Source organism: Corvus brachyrhynchos, unplaced genomic scaffold, assembly GCF_000691975.1.
Source record: "Corvus brachyrhynchos isolate BGI_N302 unplaced genomic scaffold, ASM69197v1 scaffold90, whole genome shotgun sequence".
In the NCBI taxonomy this organism is placed as follows: Eukaryota; Metazoa; Chordata; class Aves; order Passeriformes; family Corvidae; genus Corvus; species Corvus brachyrhynchos.
Genome location: NW_008236932.1, coordinates 4,755,732 through 4,777,655, shown reverse-complemented (window position 1 = coordinate 4,777,655; position 21,924 = coordinate 4,755,732). Strand labels below are relative to the sequence as shown.

The following is a 21,924-nucleotide window of genomic DNA, read 5'->3' as shown; positions in this document are numbered from 1 at the left end:
AATTCAGCCCATGTGACCACCAGCTTCCCTCACTCCTCCAAGAACTTCTGCACCATCAACTTGTGCTCCTCCAGCAAAGCACTCTGGAGAGCATTGCAAGAGAAGCGAAGAGGATGCCCTAAGTCCCGTGTTCTGTAGGCTTTTTCTCCTTTCACCCATCACTGTAACTAAACCCCAAGCAACATCAAGAGGCTGTTTCCAGCCCATGGCACTTCACCAGCACCCTGTGTGGAGAGCTCTGCTTCCTTGAGAACAAGGATGCATATGCACATACACAGCAGCCTTTGTCACTTGTGCGCCAGAGGGTCTGTTGGATCGCAATTCCCCATGCAAGGGAGTGGGATGAAGGAGGCAGAGGGCAGATGAAGATGTCTGCAGCCCAGCACTCAGCTCTTTCCTTCACCACACACCACTGCTCAGACTCACAGCACATACAAAAAACATCTGCCCCACCTCCACTTTGCCCTCTCCAGCTCTTCTTACTTTTGTGGAAAGCTGCTGCATCATGAATGGTCAGTGCTCCTCCAATGAGTGCTGCTGCAATTCTGCTTTGACTTGCTCCACCATTGCCCTTCAGTGCTCCTGGGTTTGGACACAGAGGAGTGACAGATGCCATTCACAGGCTCCAGGCCAGGGACCTCCAGTGGGCAAGACACATGCCACATACCCACACAGGAGAGCTGATTCAGGCAGACAACATAGTGTGGGTGCATCTGCTTCAGCAGCTGAATCTGCTTGCTCAGCCTCAGTTTTGCAATCACCTCCTGGAATCAGCTCCATTCCTCCTCTATGTCCCTCTGCTCTGGAAGAGGCAGTAGCAAGATGGTATCGACGTGAGGTGGGATAATGCCCTCTCTTGTCCAAACTCCATGCATGGAAAACTGCATGTGTATGTGATCACCACCCTCTGCTCATTCCCAAGACACTTTTGTGAAGTAGGGAGACAGCTTTGCCAGACTCAGCTGGACTGACTTGTTCTAATGAACTTATTAGCAGAGCTGAGAGTCTACACTGTGATTGTACTTGTCTAATGTCTCACAGACAATATCCATAGGTCCCATTGGAATGAAACCCATTTTGGTGAAATGTACCTTTAAGCAGCAAGGCATCCTGCTCCTGGGACGCAGCTATGTTGCATCCTGGCTCTGCAATAGGGGCTGAGCTGCCAACTGCTCCTTCTTGTCCCACAGGCCTACCTGCTGCTGCCCATCAGTGTTCTCTACCACCTTCATCTGGCTCCTACCCAAGAGGTCACAGCAGGAAAAAAGTGTTGCTTTCATGGCCATACCCAGCACTCTGGGGATGTTCTGGCAGTGGGACTGGCCCCTCCTCCTCCTCCACTCAGAGTTGGACCCTGGCTTACCTGTGGGGCTGTTCTTGCCCCCATCAGGGCAACGCCGATGTGGCTTCTGTGCCTGCCTACCCCAAGGATGGACTGGGGAAGCACCCCAGCACTTCCACCCCAGAGAAAATGAACAGAGGTGTAGGCAAGGACCTTACAGAGGAGGGGAGCACAGGCCAAAGCATGCTACCTATTGGTGTGTATGAGGAGATCCAGGTCCTCCTGGTGTCACTGCTGGAGAAGCTCTAGAAACTGCCTTTGCTGTGTCCACTCCAGCTCCCCTGTCTGGACCTGCCTAGCACCCAAAAGAATGTCCGTGTGCTGCCCCAGGATTAGAACTCCCACAGCAGCACCTGGAGACTGTAGACATCTCTAGACTGTGATACCTCTCCTCTCTGCCCAGTCACCCTGGTGCTATTTAAGGCAAACATGGCTCCTTCTCCTCCCCCTGGTTTACCTGTGATGCCCCACTCAGCAGATGATAGGGCTCACCTAGCTCTCCAGCTGTGCTACATGAGCCTGGATGTGGAACAGCCCTGCCCAAAAACCTGATGCAGCCTGGAGATGTGCTCCACATGTGGTAGCCTGTAGGGACACAGGGATGCTCTCAGGGAGGTGAAGCACTGGAGAGACCATCTCCTCGCCCTGTACGAGCAATGCATCCACAGCCCCTCTTCCACCTGCCGAACTCTGACACTGACTTGGGTCCTTTTCTCTGGGAGCAAACCCTACTGCAGACACGAGGTTGCTGAGCTCTCTTCTTGGGGGACAGACTCAAGGAGAAGACCATCAGTCTCTGGGAGACAGCGTGTGTCCTACCACCAGAGCAGGACAAGGAGACTCAGCTGGATGAGAAATGGAGGCTTCCACGACCCGGCAAGAGCTGCGCTTGCTGTCAAAGGCTCTAATTCCCCTTCAGTTATCTAGAAACTATCTCAGAGCATCTGAGTAAGTGTCTGCCAGTAAGTAATGCTGTGACACTTCCAGTGAGAGCAAAGAATAAATAGATTTTTTTTTCACTTGTGAATTAGTGTAATGATAAAAGCAATAAAACCTTATGCTGACTTTCATTTCAGAAAAAAAGTAACTGGAAAATATAATTGCTAAGTCAAGAAATGGTGATGAGAGAAAAATAAAAAACTTGATGAAACAGGGCACATAGTTAATTTCTAGCTAGAGTGCATGAAAAATGAAGAAACATGGCCATATTCATTCATCAACGTTTGTAGAAAAATGCACTTCCATGTATTGCAAATCCAGCAGTGGTTGTGGAAGAGGTTTTGTGAAAGGCTGCTGTGGATATAATTGAGCTCCACTAGGGGCTGTCATTGTCACACATCTAGGCTTCCTCTTGCAAGAGCAAAGTGTAGGCAGAAAAATCCCATAGGGACTGAAAATGAAGGGTTTCAGATCTCCAGGTATCTCCATGCAAGGGGTCTTTGTATCAGCCCAAAGAAAAAGCACATTTGTCAGAATGGAAAAATCTCATAAGGGGAATTGTCTTTAGTGATAGCCCCTGAAATAAAAGTGCAATGCTTTAATGGAATTTTGATGTATTTTCTTTGCTGTTTTATTTACTTGCTTTTAAGGGAAAATAAAAAGGAAGTTTGTGAAGACTAAATGATTATGCTGCCACAGAAATTTTGTGAAATTAAATGTTTTTGTTTAGCAGTTCCCAAATACTGCAAATTATCATGCCATCTTGCTAGAATAACCATGTATGTATGGTATGTAGTTGTTGGCATATGGCACTAAAGATTTGTGCATTGTTTTTGCAAATCCTGAGAAGGAAGTATCAGGTTTTTACCTTTTTTTTTGGTATGAAGAATACTTCTGTCACATGTACCTCAACTAAGCCCTGAAAGAAGTTCAAGTAAGTGAGTAATACCATTGTAATATTAAGCATGCTTTTTGAAACACATTTGTAAACCGTATGTTATACAAACCAGAGTAGGCATCATAGTGAGTGACGCTAGAAGGTGACTCCAGTCCTGGGCCATTTGTGTTGTGGAGGAAACCCATTTAAAAGTGACCTCATGAAGATGTGCTAGCCATAGACAACCCTGGAGACACATAAAAACTTAAATAACATGAGCGAGATGTTTTTATCCCATGGTATCTTTGAGATTAGAGCTTTGCTATTGTTCATTTTGTAAATTGGTCTAAGACATTCTGTGGTGGGATAAGGTAGTATAATACTTTGCCACAGGTATGCTAGCTATAGAAACTTATGAAAGCATAAAACACTTCCTTGGAGAATATCTACCTTTTGGCTAACTGAGACTTAGCATTTGAGCATAGTTTCACTGAAAAGTACGAGGCAAAATAGCTATATTGGTTTTAGTGTTTCTCAGTGAAGTCAGAGGGGAGGGGCAGATTAAACTGTTAAAAATATGATAGATATGAGTGGCTATTGAGGAAATGTTTCAGTTTGTTGACAAGTCTAACTAATGAAACACTAAACAAGATATCAAGAGTGTCATCATTGCCTCTTCCAAGGTTCAGTGATGACCAGTGATGATCATTGATAAGATGGTCAGGGCATTCTCTCTCCTTGACACTAATTTCTGTTTAATAGGCTTTTAATCTCTTGTTTTATGAAGCGTGGAACCTGTGATACATATTTTTATGCTCTGTCTTCACAGATCTTTTTTCTGTCTAAGTCTAATTTAATTCTCCTGCCGTACAGAGATAGTACTTACTGAGTGTATTATCAATTTAAGTCTTAGAGCTGAAGGGCAATTCTGAAGTGTATATTGTTACCATAAATACGTAAGTGTGAAAATTGTGATTGTTTTCCTCTTTCCTGAGTGTGGCTCATGGACCACTGGTTTCATTTTAGATGTGTGGCAACAGCACGCGTACAGTTTTTTATGTGACGGCTTGCAAGGATGCTATAAACCTTAGAAAAGAAAGGCATTGAGTACTGAGTAGTAACTTGTATATAGCCTTAGAAAGAGCTTAGCCCTAATTTATGGGCTTGTTTTTTCTTGCAACTCCATAGGCATGCACATCCAGAATTACTACACTGGAAGTGCTGCAGAAGCATCAGCATTTCAGGCACGTTATATGGGCATTGCCAACCTTGTCATAATTTTGTGAGGGCTCTTAATTTTCATGTTTGAGAGAGGATTTTCCCCATGGCACTCCTCATCTGACCATCCTGATCAAAACTGTAGACAATAGTGGGAGAAGACATTTGAACCAGCAGTTTACAAGAGCTCAGTACAATACTATCTTCTTTTAAGTGCACAAATTAATTTTGAGATCTGACAGTATTGCAGTCATATCAAAGCCAAAATATCAGTTGCTATAAAAATTTCTTTAGAATTCTCACTACTGTCCCAAACTGCTTGTGTGCTAGGACATGCTGTGACTAATACAACAGATCTTTCTGCTGATCTTCCACTTCTGTCTAGTTTGGAGGTCTGATAGTAAACAAATTTTCAGACAGTCAGAACCCTAGCCAGGCTGAAGCATTCGTTACTAAGAGAGAAGGTACGAATGCAATTCTTTCAATTCAAATTTCTTAGTTCATTTATCACAGAGAAGGAGTAGTCTTAACTATGATACCTCTCATTCTGGTGTCTGAAGCATACCAACCTTGTATGTTTTCAGTGACTTAGAAAAAGATGCAGTGTAGTCATTGTTGTTATGATTTCTACTGACTGCTTATTCAGTATGTGTTGTTTTATAGGACATTTTAAGCATTGCTGGTAGGAATATGATGACAAAAGATTAGCATTTCTCTTAGGGGGGAAAAAAGTAATTTTTTTGTCGTAAATGTATAGGTCAATAAGTAAAAAGAAACACGACATACCTTTACACTTACCTGTCCGAGACAACTGCAGCAATATTTGACGAATCGAACAGTTCCTGGGACAGTTAATTATGGTGACCTGAGTCTAAATCTGAACAGGAGTAGCAAGTCCCTTCTGTTCTGCACAGGTAGGAAGCTTGTAAAAATTTTGACCTTTCAATGGTGATGTGTGTTTTTAATCACCAGGGAGAAACACACATTGTTTAATTCAAGGTGTTTAGTGTCAGGCTCCTTGCAGTCAGTATAGGTGCTCTGTATTTCAGTGCCTGGAGGTCTGCTCAGTGTATTTCATTGCTCAGACTGGGGACGGGCATTACTCTTCCCTTAGCTATCAAGCCTCTCTCTGAACTCAGACATGTGCAAAGTGTAAAGTTGGGTGGATTACTCCCAGCAATCCTGGGTTGCATTTCTGGCCTAGAAACACCATTCTGCAGTGAGCATCTGACATTAAAAAGAACTCAACATCCATGTCTTCCTTACTGCATTGGGTTGCTGTTGTCATGCTGCTGTTGCTATCTATGCTGTCTTCAAAGCAGCTTCTGAAACTTTTGCCAAGTTATGGCAAAATACATGCTACCTAATGGAAATATATAATGCAAACATATAATGCTTAAGGGCAGCACCTCACATAGAGACACAAATCTGAAATACTGTTGTCCATTAAATGCTGCAGCTCTCAGTCCTAATCAGTAGACTACCTGCCCCCAATGCTTAATAACACAAGCCGTCACTTCATCTGGATCATTGGTGGGAAACTATATGTTTAACATTTCCTCTGCAAGCTCAGTTGGAGCTTGCTCCACTGTGATGTGTGAGTGGAGAATTCATGTTGCAGGACTTTGTGATACCTGCAGCAGAGAGTCACAGAATGGTTTGTGACCTTAAAGATCCTCCAGTCCAACCTTAGAAGATTCTCTAGTCCACCGCCCTGCTATGGGCATATCTGACTTCCGCTAGACTAGGTTGCTCAAAGCCCCATCCAACCTGGCCTTGAACACTTCCAGGGATGGGACATCCATACCTTCTGAAAAACAGCTCATCTTTCACCCATGCTGCCAGTAGAGGAAAGGTGAAGGGTTGAAAAGAGAAAGGAGGCAACATGCTGACAGCAGAGTGGCTGAAGAGGTAGAAGGAACACCATACTATGTGTATGTTAGTGAGATCTTACTACAACATACAGCCAAGGCAACAGGAGGAAAGCAGGGACTGTATTTTGAAGTTTTATAGAATCTGTGAATTATAGTAAGATTACAATGCTGTGAAATACAGAGGTCCAAATGTCCTTAGTGATATACCAAATCTAACAAGAATTGTCTGAAACTAGATATTGTGTGTAGGTGGAGGAAACCAAACAGAAAACTGCGGAAGGAACAAAGATGAACACAAAATTTGCTTGTGTTACTGGGTGGTAGTCAGTACAATCTGTGTTCTCTTTGCTGCAGACAGTTTTCCAAGTCTCAGTGTGCTTATTACGCCAACCAAGGCTCTCAGGCATTGTTTCATGCATATTTTCTGCACTTGCTATGTATTTGTAGTGGTCGTTATTTTCTGTGAGCTCATTTGATGATGGATCTGAGGCGTTTATGTTTGTTTTTCTCCTGTGTATCCAGAACTGTGAAATTTAGTTATTAATTAAATTCTTAATAAAAAAAGGCAACAGTCAGGCTATTCAAAATACTGACATGAGGCTGCTGATAAGCTGCAGTTTTTTATTCTCTTGACTTCAGTAAGTATTTGTAAATGGCTTGAATAGTTCTCTCTGGGATAGGTCTATGGCTAAATAAAACTGCTCTAACATCTTGGGCAGTCATCTTGAACAAAGTGTCCTGGGATTTGGGCATGGAGAAGCGAAGTGCTTCAGCACTGGTCACAGTATTAATTGCTGATGTGGCTGGGTTTTTTTAATAAATAGCAAATAAATAAATTTTGAATAATATAGTTGAAATTATAATTTGTTAAGTCAAATAATTTGTGATGTATTTGTAGACTGAGGTAGCCTGATACCTCAGATGCTAAGGCAAATCTGTGAGGCTCAGCTTATCAAGTGTTGCATTCTAATGTAAAAGTTTAGTAAAAATCTGTTTGCTTGAGTGACGTATGATGCTTTTTTACTTGTGAGGCTTACATATGGGTTAAAATATGGAGGTTTTTTCTACTGAACATTTTTGCACATGAAATGAAAAATAACTGTGGTAAATACACAGTAATATGATTTGTGTCTCCACATATCTGGACTTAGGCTGCTGTTTGGTAATTTTTCACAATGGCACTTCAGTTATACCTGGCAAACTACATTAATCAGGATATAAAACTGTAACAGAAACAAGGAGATGCTGACAGTGGTAGGAAGCATTATATCCCATGAGGTGAAGTTTTTGTTAGTCTCCTGAACAGGGAGAATACATTGTTGTAGCCTGTTCTTAATGGCTTGAATGACATTGATAGGCACTAAATAATAGAGAAGAGAGAGTAGTTCTTTCATGCAGGAACTACAGGAAGATATTTCTGGCGTTAGAGTGAAAAGAAGGACAGGTGTACCTAGAAACTGTCTGAATTTTTTAGCTATTGTAACTATGGTGGAGCAGTTTTCCTGAATAAATGGGGTTTTCAGAGATTTTTGACAATTCTTCTGGATGCTTTCTTATCACAGTGTGACTCAACATCTTCTGGTCTGAGCTGAAATGAAGCCAAATTGTTGATGTTCTGCATGCTAGGTTTGACAAGTAGTAGTATCTTCCAGATCTGAAAGGCAGTTAACTACCAGCTTAATGACAGGACTGTAGTTCAGATACTATCTCAGAAGTTTCTACTGTGCTTACAAATGGGGCTTACAAATGGGGCTTACAAATGGCAGAGCAGGGGAACGAGTCTGAGCATTGACTAATTTCATCTCTGCTGCTGGAAGAATGGCTTGCTCTTTCTGTCAATCACTTCAGAAAATAATGAGAAAAAAGAACAAAATGAAATTGGTCTTTCCCTCTGACAGAGGAATCAGCAGCCCCCTGTGATTGTTAGAATGGAGGGTCTTGAATAAATACTCCTAGCTGGAGGGTCTAAGGAAGTGAGAATCTGCAATGAGAAATTCTTTGTATATGAGGTAAGTGTTCCAGTCTGTACTACAGTGGGCAGTGAGCAGGGAGTGACATCATGATCTCACAAGACTAACAGCTGGTTGTGAATTCTTTTTATATAAGCTTAACTGTTCACTGAACACTTCCAGAATGTTAGGTGTTGACAGCTTCTTGGACATTATAGTCCAAAACAAATGCAGGTTTTTTGCAAGGCTATGACATAATACATCAGATAACACACTAATGGGTATTTGGAATGCACTGATATCTGGTGTAGAGAAGGGCCTCTAAGAAAATAAGCTCTGAAACATACGTTTTTTAAGAGCTAGAATGAGTACAGCTCTGCAATTAAATATTTCAAGGCTTTGCAACAGCAGTGGTAGCTCCAAGGAGAGCTCAGTTTTTCTAACTAGACAGAATCTTTGACATAATGATCAATCTCAGAACTTTTTTAACTATCTCTCAAACAGCTCGTGGTGTTGAAAGGCAGCATGATGGTCAGAAAGCCTCACATGGACCAATAATGACTATTTTTTTCCCCTTCACTTTTCGCTGTTCATTAGGTTTTGCCACACCAACAGGTATTATCTATTTACTCCCTCAGCAGAAGCAATGAATATTGGTAGCTGTTGGAAGAGGCATGAGACCGGGCTGGATTTTGGAAGCTACATCTCATGTTTCAAAACATATGTGAGTCTCTGGGCATTTTTACTTGGTATCCAGACTTTAGTCTTCTGTTTGGTTTCATCTTCCACACCTGATGGACCACAGAGGGAAGCTTTGTTTTGAACTGGCATTAAAATGCCATAAAAGATTAACTACTGAAAAACCATTGTCCATTGTTTACCAAAGTGTTATATTGCTGACATTATAAGCATTGTTGAATAAAATATTTTCCAAAATATGGTCTTTAGTAAATGTTTGTAAGCATCAGTGCATTCTCTTTATGATGATCTGTAAAACCTAATGACAAGGGGTTTTTTTTTGAGGGGAAAAAAAAGACTATCACACAGAAAATCGAATCTATGGGTACTTCATAGCAGGGATAGATTGATTTAAGGAAAAGATCCAGTTCTTCTAAAATGTATGTTACTGATGGTAGCCACAAGCTTTTATTAACACAAACTGTCTAATATACTCCGGGGACTGGCAATTTTGAAGATGTTAGTTACCTAAGAAACAGAGATAAAACTAAAAACATTCAGTGTGCTTTGCCTTACCTGTTGTGTGCCGTCTTCTCACTTCTGATGCCAGTTCTTATTCTTATCCAACCCTGACTTTGAGTAATGTATTACAACATTAAATACTTTCAGGATCATGGATCAAAAGTGTCATAATTATTGCAAAATGTTTTTAAGTCAAGTTTCAGTTTATGAATGTATTTGAGCAAATTATTTGGTGTAGTGAGACCTTCCAAGGGTAATTAATGCTCCATGCTGGAGTTCTTTCTTATCTTGGCTGTAGTACGTAAGGTCAGATTTTTTATACCACAGAAATTAATTAAAGTGATCTTGCCTGGTTTCCTGATGAAACATTACATTTAATGTTAACAGCTAGAGTCATGGAAAAGAGGAAAAGGTAGCTGATGCAAATTCTTAGGGTCATCAATGTAGTTGGAACAGCTTATATGCAGAAACTGTCCCAATAGGTAGTAATTACTCTGTACTTAGGGAAAAGGTGGAAGAAACACCTGGAAGCTGTAGCAGTTGCAAAAAGTTCACATGTGGCAATATCTGTGTGAAAGAGAGTTTGTCATGTGTCCCTAATACCACTGGACTGTGCTTGCAGTGACAAGCAGCAGTGACAAGCAGCATTTGCTTCTGTTTCACTCGAATATTCAATCCCTGCTATATATGTCATCTGAACTTTTGTGCTGGGAGTGCCCTCAATCTGAGATGAATTTTTACACAGATATGTTTTAAGTGCCTTCATGTGTCCTCTTATTTACCTCCTTCAGTTCTGTGTCAGTAGCACTGTCTAAGCCCATTTCTTTTTCTCATCTGGAGACACCTGTACTGTTATTTGAGTAGTGGAGTCATTTTTGTTTTGACAGAAAGTCAGCAGGAGAGAGCAACTTTAGTTAGTATGCTCCATCTGTAATTCCTGCTAGTACTCCTAACTCCTGTCCTGGGCCTACTTGGTCCACAATAGCTCACACTGCCGCACATTTTTTGCTCAGGAAGGTCTAAACAGCCAAGTTCATAAAGGAAGAAGCTTAAAAATCAAACACCCTTTCCTTAAACTCAGTATCAGGAAACTACCAAGGCTTGGATCCTCACAGCATGCCACACATAATCCCATTCTGACATCACTTCCTGATGTCCATCCATTTCATTCGTCATGTGTAGTTTCACTGCAATGCCACACAGCAATGTTAAATTATAAAATTAGTAAGTTATTTGAATGAGAAGGCTTCTTGCATAATGTACAGGTGTAAGAATGATACAGTCATGTAAGAAGTGTTTTGCGTAACACAGGTGATGTTACATTTCCAGAGCCTAATTGCATGTTCCATCAGTACTGCAGGGAGAACAGGGGCATAGTTACAAGACGCTTTGACATGTTGTCTTCTGCAATGTTGATATGTCATGTCATGCTCTTGGTGTCTCACTCACTGTCAGATATTTTGAGACTGTCAGATTTCCTATGTAACTAATATGACATTGCTTATAGCTTTTGCGTGACAGTGGAAAAGTAGGGAATGTTTTCATAATGTGTGTTGTGTGGCCTAAGAGGAAGTCCAGCTAAAATTTCCGTCCAGCCAGATCTCCCTACCATCTGCTGAGCAGGGTGACAAGAGCAGAGAATTACTATTTGAGAGAATATTTTTGCTTGAATAGCGAAAGTATAAAATAGAATTTCTGTACAGTGATGCAAACTTAACAATGCTTAATTTGTATTTTCATAAATTAAACAGAGAGAAGCAAGGTAAAACACCAGAGATTTATGATGTGTTTACAGCCCTTATGAGTTTCTCTAACATGAAGTAAACAGGAAAGGATAGGTCTTTGGTACTTCAGTTGAAAGAAAAATGTAAAAACTTCAGGCTGTTCAATAAGCTGTATCCCATGCCTGTGTCCTGTTTTTTTATTGAACTATTTCAAAACTATGGTGTCCTTTTCAGGAATGAGACTCTCAGCTGTAAAAGTTAAGAGGCATGCATTGGTTATTCATTAACACCAAGACTCAGCCAAGGAAATTTCCTTGTTAGTATGTGTCATGAACTGAAATTAATGGGCAACACCACAGTTTCAAATTAAGTTCAAAGAAGTATTTTGTTGGGGTTTTTTGTTTGTTTGTTTTTCTAATTTGAACTTCATTTGCACTATAATAATCAATTATCTAACTTTTACTTAATGGAAAAATTCTTCATCTTTTTTATTCTTGAAGCTGTCCTGTAAGACAACAGGTACTGAAGTGAGTCAAAAGGTTCCTTCTGTTCTTTTGGGATGGATTGATACACCCTTGAAATACGTGCAATGTCACATGTCTTTTGGGACCTTCAACACTTTACTAAGAGCTACAAGAGCAAGACTGAGCAACAAAGTAATCCCATTTATAATTTCTTTTGGCAAGTGTCCAGAAGCAAAGAGGCAACTCATAGCTCAAAGCTTACACAGAACACAACTCAGCTCAAAGACTACACAGAACACGGGAATACAGGGGGAACATAGAGTCTTTGTTTCTGCTGGGAAAAAAAATCAAACCAGCAAAGACTTTCTTCAGTTTTGATGCTAATTTTCTGAGGGTAGCTATGTCCCTCCCTGCAGCTGATGTTAGAGATGCTGAAATACAAGAAAGCAAAGATAAAATTCACCCTTAAAAACAAGTCAGCTACTCCATTGTCTGACCTTCATGTCATCCATTATTGTGCTTTGTCCAGTCTTACATTGATTAAGCAATTTCCTTTTTTCTTTGTTAAGATGAACATCCTTGCTGTGACTGATACTTGTTATGGTAGTTGGAAGATATGAGTATAAACCAGGGCACCATTATGCTGTGCTAGGAATGTGCACTTCACGAGTGAATGAGCTTCAGCTTCAAATATGCTTATAAGCAAATCTGGTTTTTCTTAGTAAGGATCAGTATTTCATACTAAAGTATTTACTTAGTAGGACCTTTTTGGAAGAGAGAAACATTTTTGGTGTTACAGACCTCTTTGTGTTGATGACTCAGCTCCCAATGATTCATAGTCTACACTCACATTTCACTTAGTTTTCACATCCTGAGGTTCTCGGTCTTGAGATGACACTTACATGGCTGGAAGATTTATCACAATGCAAGACAAAGACAAGCCCATTTGTTTTTCCCTTCGGCCTGCCAAAATCCACTCCCTCCTGCTCAGTACTTAGCTATGTGAAACTTGGTGATAAGAAGCTCCGCCTCTGATTTTGTGACCCGTTCTGCATAATTCTGTTATTGTCACTTAAGTGAACAGATAGAGGAAAGAACCCACACAGAAGAGCCTGCAGTTTAGGTCGAATATGATCAAAAAAGGTAGCAAGAAATGGAAATTGGAGGAATGATTACTAGTGAAAGGTAATAGGCACCTTGCTTACTAGTATGCATATATTAAGCCCACTGGTATCATTAACAGAACACTTTTTGCAGATGCACATTATGTCTCACAAATTCATGCTGAATGCTGTTGCAGTCCATGGGCAATCTGACAGGAAACTGGTAGGGAGTTAGCAGGACTGGCTAATCTTGGAAATGTACCCAGCAAGGAGATGTTTTGATTTTGAGGAGGCATTGTCTAAATCAGGAAAAGAAGGGAGTTTTAGAAAATGTGGCAGACAAAACAGAGAAACAAAAGTAATCAGTAAATCTGAAATCCCCATCTATGAAATCCCCATCTATGATATTAAAACTTGCATGATACATTTGAAACACCTGTTAACAAAAAGAAATGTCCAGAAAGTCAGAATGCTACAGAGTGTATCACAGGAATCAGTATAAGGGACTCTAAGTCTGATAGGGCTTTTTCTGACACTGTAGCAGAGTTAAATCTCTAGCAGTCAATAATCTTCAGTTGAACAGCTCTTGAATGTAGCAGTATGATAAAGCTTACTTTGTGGCAGGTCTCTTTCATGCAGAAATGTCATTATTTGACCTCCACTCACAAAGGGTCCACTGCTTGTTGACAGCATGACTTTCCAGTACAATGTGTAAAAGCAGACCAAAGAGCAGTTTGCACAGAGTGTTGGCACACTGTGTTTCACAGCTGTGCAGTCTGTGTGTCATCAGCATGCCTGGAGTAGTCAGTTAAGTTCTGTCATGGATTGTACATATATACCATGACTTTGGCTTGCAGAGTGCTCGCGCAGTCCCTGTTCTCTAAAAGACTATAAAGAGTACCTATAAGGATGAAGGATTATGCAAGTCACCATGGAAAACAGATAACTGGATTTGGTCTTAGCCCCTTCTTCATGGAATCATTTCCTTCACTGCTGTAAAAGGACAAAGTTGGAAGGGAAGAGGGCAGTACTCAGCTTCCCTGCTAAGATTGGGCTGTGAGGGACATTTTTCTTGCGGCAGCACATGCACTGTACAGCCTCAGACCTCTTTAGGGACAGTGCTGCTGGTCAGCCATCAGTAGGCCTTCTCCTGTTGGTGAGTGTGATGAGGTTTTCATGTAGTAGAATGTCCCACTGAGCCAAGACAGCTGGAGGTTAATGGCCTGAAAAATTCAGAACATGAAATTTGCTCAGTGTCTTAACACCTGCAAGGATTGTCATCCCAGCTGCTGCTGCTAGTGAGCAATACACAAAAGGAGGCTCAGCATGGCTGGTTGTGAGGACACACATGCATGCAGCTGTATGGGGCAGCTGGTTTTTTTCATGTGACTAAATTCTGGGAATATCTTAGAAACTTACTAAGCCTTACTATTACTAACTTTAAATCATGCTGTGTGCTATTAATGTTGTGTAGCACACAATATTATTTAAAGATGGTGAAGATTATTTCATAACTAATTCATACCTAATATGAAAGCCAGGAAAGGTATTATTCCAGGATTTTCCTTTCTAGGAAACTTTGGGGACATTGATTATTCCTTTATGATTATATTTAATAAAATGTTATTAGATATTATATTAGTTATCATACCTCCTCATAGAGTTGCAGCACATGCACTATGCAGCCTCAGATCTGGTTAGGGGTAATGTTGCTGTCCTGTAGGGGCTTGTCCTGTGTGTGAGGGTGCTGAGGTTTTGGGATAGTATGGTCCCACTGAGCCAAGTCAGTGTCTGTTTGATATACATTGCATTAAGGGCAAAATAATTTGTGAAGTCTCATTGATACCTAAACCTATAAAAAATGCACTTGACAGCATTTCTTTCTGGTTTTCCTATGGGGTTCTCTCACTGAATGTCACAAATATCTTTTGCAGTTCTAAGTCTGAGAAGGTAGCTTTTGTGCATGCAAGTTTAATGCTATGAGAAAAAAACTTCTGTCTTAGGCTTGCAGGCATCCAGAAGTATGCCCTTTTGCCCTCACAATACATGAGGTTGTAGTGGAGTAGCATTTACCACCAACCAGGGTGGCTTATATGGGTGCCAATGCAAACCTAGACTTCATTATTCCTGTGTTCTCAACATGCAGTGAAGCCACCCTGACCTTGTAAGGGAGTTGCTTTGATGACATATGCCCAGATGATCCAACAGAATATTACCTTCCACCTGCAAGAAAGGTATAAAACCAGATGCTCCTTCCAGTCAAACCTTAGAAAAATCATCCCAGATTGTAAGTATGCTTGATGAGGTTGACGGATCATTTGAGCATCCAAGAACAGACATCTTGGTATCACTCCTACCCTGTGGTCACAATCACCTGATGTTTCTTGTCTAGCTGTGGCCACTGTCTAGCACTTCAGATAATGGCTAAACCTCACCCCACAGCCTCCCTCCCACCCCCACATAACACATATGCAGCTGAGTGTGTTGTTCTCAGAAAAACAAAATCATTCTAGGTTTTGGTGGGTATGACTGCATGAACTTTGCAGAGCAACAAATTCTATGGGTATGCTTAAAGTGTCTTCCCTGACAGCTCTCTCTAGAGACCTTAGGAAGAGGTGATGGAGACAGTATGAAGATATTTGGGAATGTACATTTTCTCAGCAATATTTAAGACTGATAACAGTGCTTATAAAAGTGCTTTTTCTTGTGTGGTTTCCACAGTTGTACAGAATAGACACCTGTGTCAAGGGACCAACAGTACAAGAAGATCCACTGGCTGGAAGTCAAAACTAGTTTAATTCAAGCTTGAAGTAAGGCATGAATTTTTAACAATAAAGCCAATTAATAACTGGAAATCACACTTTCTCAGAGATTCTTCATCTCCAGAATTGGAGGTTTGTTGAAAAGCAGTGCAGAAATGCTCAAGCAGGAGGTACAGGCTTGATGCAGAAATTGCTGAGTATGCTTCTCTGACCTTACAGGAATTCAGTTTCTGTCCTGTCTGTCATCTGAAGCCCTGTGCCAAGTAATTAAACAAAACACTTCATCAGTATCACATAGCTGCCCTTGAAGTTATTACCCTCAGATCAAATACTAGCACACCCAAACAAATTAAACCAATACTTGCAGGTTCACACACATTCTGGCTAATGCTGATGCTTTCTGACATCTGAGACAGGGAACTACTGTCATGTTTGGAGGGGTAAACAGCGCACAAAAACTGGGACACACTGCAGGAGTCAAGTGGTGAGATGAGTCAGTCTAGGAAGCCAAACAAGAATAAAACCATTCACTTACTTATTTGATAGGGCTGGTTTTATGTCAGCTTAACTCTGTGGTCAAGCTGGTCAAACAAGCACCAATAGTGTTGGAAGAGGAGCAGCAAGCACAGAAGAATGGAGAGAGAAGTAGGGCAGCTGGATAATCTAACCACTGTCTTCAGCAGTAGCTACAATTATAGTTAATGTGTACCGTACCCTAACCCTGAGAGCTGTTTTTTTAAGCAGACAGGGTAGCCACTTGAATCCACTTCCTATTTTCTTGTGGCAAAGATGAGTAAGAACTGATGTTATTTTTATTAGTATTTATTTTTTGTATTGTGTTGGTGCCCATGGGCCATCCTGTGCGACTATCCATTAACTGGGAATTATTCCCCCCGCCCCACATATTTGATTTCCTTATAATAGATGTAATGGCTAGTGAATTCCATCCCCTAATTCTGTCAAGATGGAACATATGTAAGGCTTGTCAAATGACATGGCATTCAGACACTAAAATGATGGGGCAAAGTGTAAACACATAAACAATTAGGGAGAACAGATTTGTTTCTGGAATTATCTGTGTCTCAGATTGGAAAAAATGGTTGGTCCTTAACCAGGATAATTTCTTAAGCCCCCAGACAGCTGCATGGCAGTGAGTAAGAATGTGGGAAGGCCAGAGTGACAAGCAGCAGGCCAGGAAAAGCAGGGAGGGAGGAGCTTCTCAGGCAAACTTCATCATTGAAGTAAAGGCATCACTGAGTCATTCCCCCCTTTTTTTGTGATGAAAAAATGCCAGAAGATACTTAATTTTAGGACACAGTATCCAAGTACTACCAGAATTTAAGTGACTATAATGATAATAATGCATCAAAACTAAATACAATGCCTTAAACACTGCAGCTATACAAAGATGGGCTTGATGCCTGTGTGCTGTCCGAGTGTGCAGTACTGTCAGTTGTCATCTTGTTTTCCTAACTTTCCACTATTCTACCAGTTTTACTATCTTGTTTTCTTACAGAAAAAATGTCATCATTTTAGTAGTTAGGAAGGAGCACATCTCAGCTGTTTTACTTCTTGGTTCACAGACTGCCTCCTTCCTTTCGGTATCTCTGTTATATGTATTTCCCATAGCAGTCTTTCTGTTTTCAGTATGTATCAGCTCTGATCATTCAGTTTTGGACCCATTCCTCTATCTGAATAAAATATCTGTTCTTAGACATGTCTGAAAATGTGGTGTAAACTGCTAAACAGACTACATAAGTTTTCCTCACACCTTTTAAAGAATTGAATCTTTGAGTCAGGACACTTTTTGTCACCATATAGGGTTATGCAATAGTGTTGCAAGATCTGTAGGGTTATTTCACACATAAGGGCTGGTTTTTTTTCTGGTTGTGAAGGGAATTGAGAGGTGGCTTTAAAAGACACTGACATTGGTAACAATATCAGCTAATGCAGACTTCAGTTCCAGGACTTAATGCACAGTTTGCTTCAACCCTGTGAAGCTATGGAATTCATCAGTTTGATTTGTATAACCCTATTGAGCACTGTTGTACAGCACCCTTCGAAGAGAATGCTTCTGATTTGTTCCTTTTTTTTTAAGGGATATGAAGTTAACTTCTTCAGTGGGTATATATCAAAGCTCCCAGACCGGTACATGGCGTGATTGTCACAGTCCTAGCTGGACACCCACCCTAAGAGTACATCCCAACTTTTCCCTTGTGCCAGCTATGATATCTCTTCAACCCTGTTCTGAGGTAGGAGATTTGCAGCCCCAGCAGTGGGGACACAAGTGGCTTGAGACACCTCCCTGGCAGGGGCAAAAAGCCACCGTCACCCTGAGCTGGGGGGGCAAACCTCTGCCAGGACTGACTCACAGAGGCCTGGTCTTTCCACACTGTCACAAGAGGAGATGCAGGTGCTTTGTGAGGTATCTGGTCCTGCGCATCCCCCTCTCCCAGACTTTTCCGTTCTAAGACCATTCCTTGGTGACAAGTTGTGTCAGGGACTGAAATCGTGTCTAAGGCCCTGCCATGTTTGGGCCACTGCTGTGCACGTTGACCAGATAATGAAGAACATACAATGCAGAAAGCCTTATTGTTTAACTGGTGGGAACTTGACCCTTAAGAGAAACAACGTATTGGTCAATCAATGGGACATTAACCTAGGAAAGAGGAACAATACACAATGGAGCTGGTGTTAGCATGGAGGTGGTATCGTGAGCCATTGTGGCCTCATCTTACGTGCTGGCCACGTGTGCGATGACATCGTAACTGGAAAAATTCCACTCTGGAGGAGGAGATAGAAGGCCTGGTTCTGGGGTGAAGGGATGAGAAGGATAAAATGAGTGCCATTTCAGTCCAAGGGATGCCCTCATTGTGCCCTGCCTACCTGCCCTTCCCGCCTGAGCACCATGCTCCATTTGCTTCCCCTGCTCAGCAGCTTTTCAAGAATCATGGGGTCAGTATGATTTGCTACAGCAACTAATACAATAAATTTGCTTTGCAATCACAATTGCGTTTCAGATTTTTTGCACATGGGCATCCTGTAGAATCCGTAACATTATTGGCAATGAGGATGGGATGCCCAGAGTGCAAAAACTGACACTGTTTTGAGTGTGTGTGAGTGAAAAACTAAGTCAGGTTTGAATGTGAGTAAGAGAGAAACTGATGTAAACACGGACAGGGCTTCAGTAGTGGGGTGTGTGGTTGCACCAAGAGCTTGGGCACATAAGTGCACCAAGAGATGCTGTTCCTTGTGTGTGAGATAAGAACAGAGCCTGATCATTGGGGTGTAGCTGCCTCAGGAGAGGCTGTTCTGTGATCAGCTGGTTGCGTGGTTGCACCAAGAGAGCGAAATGCGTAGTTTCACTGCTGTTCTCTGTGTATGTGTGGGAGAAAGGAACAAGGCTTAGTCAGCGAAGCATGGAGCTGCACCAAGAGCGTGAAGCACGTAGCTGCCCTGAGAGATGCTGTTCCATGTGTGTGTGTTGCATATGGGAGGTCAAGATTTAGTCCAGGTACCCAGTAATGTTTGGGAGCTTAGTAGTGTTTCTCTGTGTCTGAAGTGTGATTGCTGTCATACACTTAATGTGGCATGGTGTGGATATTGTAAACACAGCTCAAATGCTGTGAAGATTTAGTTAGAAAAAACTCTTTAGTCCTTTGTGTTTGTGATGTTGCTGGATGATACCCGTACAACAGAGTGTTCATCCTTGCTATTTCTGCTGCTGTGAGCACGTCTCAGTGCATTGGTAGAGATATTCCATAAGAAGGAACCTCGGACTGTGGTCCACCAGCAGAGTGACCAGAGTGGATGCAGGAACCATGGAGCACATTGTGGGACAAGCTAGAAGCTTGTGAAAGTATTGGGCCCAAACCGTGGGAGGCTAAAGACCCCATGGAGGTGTTGAAATATTGGGGAGAGTTTGTGCAAACTCCTCAGACATACTCTAAAGAGCAGCTTATTCATACTGAACACATGGTAGGATATCTATTATTTGCATACAAACTTGCAGTTGGAAAAAATACAGATTTTGAAAAACAGTTAGTCAAACAAGACAAGGACATGTTGCAGAAGCAGGCATTTGTGGTTGCTGCTGCCGCACTGCAATCTGAAATCTCAGTAAGTTAGGCCTGTAAGTAAGGTTAAGTTGTAAACTATAAGTTAAGTTAGGTATAAGTTAAATGTTGTTCCTTTGTTAAATTTTTAGGTTTAAGGTAAAAGTTAAGTTAGAGTACTCTTGAGTGCTGCTAAACTTTTAGGCCATATTCCTCTTATTCCTTGCCTCACTGTCCTTTTGTCACACATACACAGAAGTAGTTCCTGGCTTGTTTCTGTTTTGTTTGCCTGGATTTTATTTGGCTTTGTTGTTGCTTGTTTTTTCCTTGGTGTGCTTTAACTGTAGTAGAGTGAATCTTGCCAATGAACTTTGTTGTGCTGTCACTTAATATTAGATCTGATTTTGCTGATACCCTTGCTGATGATTTTTTTAGGTGATCTCAAACTCTTGGTCGTAACTTTGGATGCAGGAGATTTGGAGAAACTTTTGGTGCTAAGCCCTTTTCTTTTTTTAAATAGAATGCATTTAGAACTAATGCATAGGATACTAATTTGCTAGCCTTAGCTAGTCAGGGATGTGGTATTAAATACCCCACAGAAAATAATTAACCAGGGTCTGAGCGTCCATGGTACACCTTGTAAGATTGTATACAGCAAATGAAGAAGGAAGGGATGAAAGCAGCAATTTTTACTGGGGACGCTGATCCTCTGATGTGAAATCCGCGTCTGTTACTGTGAGAAATAGACTGATTAAGACTACTCCCCCAGCATATGAAAATGTAATAATGACCCTTTTGATTAATGAAACAGGAAATCCTCTGGATGAGATAATTGAAAAAATACAGCAGCTAAGTAAGCTTGGGGAGTGGAACCCCCAGAGAAGTGCTGGGAATCAAGAAAACCTACCTATTAGGCTTTTCACACAAGGAAGTAGCTACATGCCAGGGTTAAAATTCCAAGAGGAGATGCAGAAATCCAAGCAACTGTTAATGATTTATTACAAGCAGGTATTTTATATTTTCACCCCTGCTTTAGTAGCAAGTGACTTTGTAGTGTTAAATTCTGTACACCCACAGCACAGAGTGGCCTTACAAGTTGCTATTTTTATGTGTTTTTCCAATTAAAGTGTAACATGTAACTTGTGTTTCATTCTTCTAGAGTGGAGAGTTCATTCCATGAATCTTAAGGTATGTGCTGCAAGTTCTGGGGTATTACAAAAAAGAAAGTCAGCTTACTTGCAATAATGTTGGAGAACTACACTAAGCAGAACCTACAGAGTACAGGCTGGTCCGTGCTATCTTCTGGGAAGAGCTGCTAGTGAGATATCCACAGAGCTGCCCTCATGCTTTGATGTGAACAGAGCTAGCTAATTTGCTTCAGAGGAAAACTGGAGGGCACGGTAGCCAGGTAACCTCTACCTGGGAGATTGTCAAGGAGCTAAGCACAATGTGAGCTTGTCCACTGAGGTCCTGGTGGGACCTCAGTTCATCGGCTGAAAGATATGTCATGCTGTGCTATTGCAGAATACAAAGCAGAATACCCAGCTCCTACAGCAGTTTTCTAGAGTTGTTAGTGCTTCCAATGTAAATCACCAGGTTTCACCACGTCTGAAAATGATGAGCTTTACTGTTTTCCTAGCCTTGATCATAAGCCTATCTGCAAAGAAAATAAGGCATAGAGCAGCACAAGAAACTTAAGAAACATTTTTCATAGTTTGATGTAACATTTTAATTATACTACTTTATTTCTAATCACCACTTGAAGTAATTTTCATACTTTTTCTATTTTTGTGATTTGTAACATTATCCTGAGCTATTTTCACAATTAATTTAAAACAAAACTCAGTTTATATTTTCCACCATTGTTGAATAAAACTGTTGTTTTAGAAGTTATCTTTCCTCTCCTTCTCAGTGTATGCCAATGTTGAAACAACACTCCCTTATTGTCCCTACTGACTGTATTTTGCTTATCATTGTATTTGGCGTATATGGGCTGGATGCTTTCGGATAAAACTAAAATCCTCCTAATCAAAAGCCTCTTTGTATAGGGGGAGGATGAAAAAACCCGAACAGTTTTCAAATGCGTATTAGTTTGTTTTTACATTAATTTTACCTTTGTTTCAGAGGAGTTATTCTATAGTTGCACTGTTTTAAACAGTGGGAAAATTAAGAGCCATTCACTTTAGGCATTTGGAACACCAGTCCTTCTATTAGTATATTCCCTAGTAAAACTATTGAATCAATTTTCTTCTGAATTACGCCCTCCCTATCAATTCAAAGTCCTGCATAGTTCTACTTTTCAAGTGCCGAGGTATGGCATCAATCCTCTATGGAACCTGGTCCTATGGTTACTGAGGTGATAGCAGCAGAAACAAATCAGACAGTTACAATCACTATTCCAGGGGAATGACACTGGC

General features: G+C 41.1%; 1 protein-coding gene across 3 annotated transcripts in view; it reads left to right on the top strand.

Annotated features, from left to right (window-relative positions):
- LOC108445210 overlaps positions 1-21,924 on the top strand; it is a 35,562-nt gene that overhangs the window by 2,549 nt on the left and 11,089 nt on the right. Inside the window, exon 1 of one of the 3 annotated variants that reach the window (XR_001859979.1) lies at positions 8,687-20,695. The exons of the other annotated variants lie outside the window; for them this stretch is intronic. The gene's annotated coding sequence lies outside the window, so the exon portion shown is untranslated. Of the gene's footprint in view, positions 1-8,686; positions 20,696-21,924 lie in introns of those variants that run through there. 3 annotated transcript variants of the gene reach the window in all.